Source organism: Microcebus murinus, chromosome 9 (assembly GCF_040939455.1).
Source record: "Microcebus murinus isolate Inina chromosome 9, M.murinus_Inina_mat1.0, whole genome shotgun sequence".
NCBI classification, from domain to species: domain Eukaryota; kingdom Metazoa; phylum Chordata; class Mammalia; order Primates; family Cheirogaleidae; genus Microcebus; species Microcebus murinus.
In genome coordinates, this window is record NC_134112.1 from 65,186,746 (window position 1) to 65,189,782 (window position 3,037).

The following is a 3,037-nucleotide window of genomic DNA, read 5'->3' on the forward strand; positions in this document are numbered from 1 at the left end:
TCAGATGGCAGTATAATCTTAATATTGGCAAAAGTGAAAAGCAAAGTTATGGTTTCATGCTAATACTCTGTAATTGAAAGCTGTTCAAGGAAATAATGATAGGTTAATCTGAAGAAAGCAGAAGCCATTTCCTTTTCATAAATAATTCTGAACACAAAAGTTTTTCCTTTTTATTGGTTAAAAAAATGGCAAAATCTTTCAAAAGTGAGGAAGGAAAAATTTTTATTTCAAAATTTTATCTGAAACAAATGAATAGTAGTATAGAAAAGTGAGCATTTGTCTTCTTTAGAAAGTTTTTAATCCATACTTTGTAGGATAGTGTATAATATAAAATGGTTAAAGCAGACAACAATCTAGATCATTTGATTTAATATGTAATCATTTATTACAGGTACTAGAGTACATATTTTAATTTCAGCCTAATCTTGATACCACAAAGCAGAAAATATTGCATGTTGACTACTTTCATGCATCCAATTACACAAGTTCTTTTTGGGAGAGGTAGGGAACTGTACAAAAACTTCCTAATTCTGACAGTTCTGGGAGGGGGTCTGTGAAGCTCAGCAGCTATGGTCGACAACATCGTGGTCAACACTGGCACCAAGATGTCCATGGTGGGATTGGGCATCTGTAAGTCCTCTCTGGGCCAGATGACCTAGGCTCTGAAGGTAGCAATCGATGTTGGGCACCACCACATTGTGTCCATGTGTACCAGAATGAGCACAAGGTGGGGTTAGCCATGCATCAGAAGCTCAGGGAGTGGGTGGTGACACAGAGGGAGCCCATCATCATTAGCAAGATGTGGTGCATATACCATGAGAAGAGCCTGCTGAAAGTAGCCGGTCCGAATACGCTTAGGACCTGTGTCTAGACAGGGCCTCTACCTTATTCACTGGTGGTCAGGCTTTAAGGCTGGGAAAGAATTTTTCCCAATGCACAAAGCAAGCAACATGATTCCCAGTGACACAGAAATTTTGGACATATGGACAGCCATGGGAGAGCTGGCGTATGAAGGGCTGGTGGTAGCTATTGGCATCTCCAACTTCAACCATCTCCAGATCAAGAGGATCTTAAAGAAATATGGCTTAAAGTATAAGCCAGTGGTTAACCAGATCTAGTGCCACCTGTACCTAACTCAGGAAAAGTTAAGTAATGCCTGTCAAAAGGCATCGTGGTGACTGCCTACAACCTCTTGGCTTTCCCGACAGGCCCCGGGCCAAACCCAAATACGCATCACTCCTCGAGGATCCCAGGATGAAGGTGATTGCAACCAAGCACAATAAAACTCCAGCGCAGTTTCTGATCCAGTTCCCCATGCAGAGGAATTTGTTGATGATTCCCACATCTGTGACACCTGAACACATTGCTGAGAACTTTAAGGTTTTGACTTTGAACTGAGCAGCCACGATGTGACCGCCTTACTCAGCTACAAAAGAAACTTGAGGGTCTGTGCCTCGGTTAGCTGTGCCTCAGTTAGCTGTGCCTCCCACAAGGATTACCCCTTCAATGAGGAGTTTTGAAGCTGTGGATGCCTACTTTTCCCAAGTGACCTACACCTGGTTTTCCTGCCTCATCTTCCTTGCAAATGTAGTATGGCCTCAGCTGTGGGATAGCAACCTGCAGACTGACCAGTGAGGGTTTGTCTAGCTTTATGTTGGTTCTGAAGAGCAGTATCAATAGAGTAGAAGACTCTTCCAGTTTTCGTTGCCCTTTTTGCCCAGCTGGGGAAAATAAAACCTGAATACCCTTTTCTGACCTAGGAGAAGCAAAGTCTAAAAACTCAAAATAGTGCCACTAACAGTTGAGTTTTGACTCTTGGAACTGTAATCCTAAAAGTCAGACTTGTCTTTGCCTCAAATAAAAAGTGCTTTTCTGGAAAAATCAAAACAAAACAAACAAACAAAAAAAAATTCTTTCTAATTGAAAGAGTAGGTGCTAAATAGTCTTACAAAGAAAACACAATATTGAGAACTAACCCATAGAATAAATGGAAGAGTTTTGTACATTACTATTAGGTATTATTTAATTGAACATTGGATGGTTATCAGAAGTTCCAATGCTCATGTTTTTATGTTGTGTGATATTGGGAACCAATATTAAGAGATCCAAGATTTAATTTCATTCTTTTTAATAAAAATCTTTAGAGATTCCTTCCTCAAATTTTCAGTTAGCTTTAGTCTTTTAAGAAAAAGACTATAAGTAGAGCCACATTGTAATTTAGATCATACACGTTCATTTTCTATATCTCCCCTCACTTTTTAGCCTTCTTCCTAGATATGCCACTCCACAGAGCTCTGCTCTCTCCTGGAGAATTAATAAAGGGATATCTGTTACGATGCTAATAATCATGCATGACTTAGTCAGGTGCATTTTTAAATATCTTGTTAGAGGGCAGGGCACAGTGGCTCACACTTATAATCCTATCACTCTGGAAGGCTGAGTCAGGAGGATCACTTGAGTTCAGGAGTTCAAGGCCAGCCTGAGTAAAAGCAAGACCCCATCTCTACTAAAAATAGAAAAATTAGCTGGGTGTGGTGGTGCACGCCTATAGTCTTAGCTACTTGGGAGGCTGAGGCAGGAGGATCGCGTGAGCCTAGGAGTTTGAGGTTGCTGTGAGCTAGGCTGATACCACTGCACTCTAGCCCTGGCTACAGAGTGAGACTAAAAAAAAAAAAATCTTGTTAGATAATACTTTGATACAGTGGTCTTCAAACTAAATCACTGAAGTTATAGTAAGACATCCCACACAGCACATAATTGTTGATAGTATTAGCAAATTGATCATTAAAAATAATTTTTGATGAAAAATCACTATAATAAGCATACAGTCCACAAAATGTTCACAATAATTTAATGGCAATGCTACATGAATATGCCTACCATTTTTAACTACTTATTTCTGTGAACTATGTTTCTTAGCACCTATATCTGCAGAAATAAACAATAGTATAAACTTTAGACATAGAAGAGTCACATATACAAAGACTCCATACTTTCTCCTCAGGTACACATTAAAGGTGTTAAAACAAACAAAGAA

General features: G+C 39.4%; 1 pseudogene; it reads left to right on the forward strand.

Moving 5' to 3' along the window:
- The first annotated feature begins 992 nt into the window (after positions 1 to 992).
- On the forward strand, positions 993 to 1,563 carry LOC109731240 (aldo-keto reductase family 1 member B1 pseudogene; annotated as a pseudogene).
- Positions 1,564 to 3,037: the final 1,474 nt, after the last annotated feature.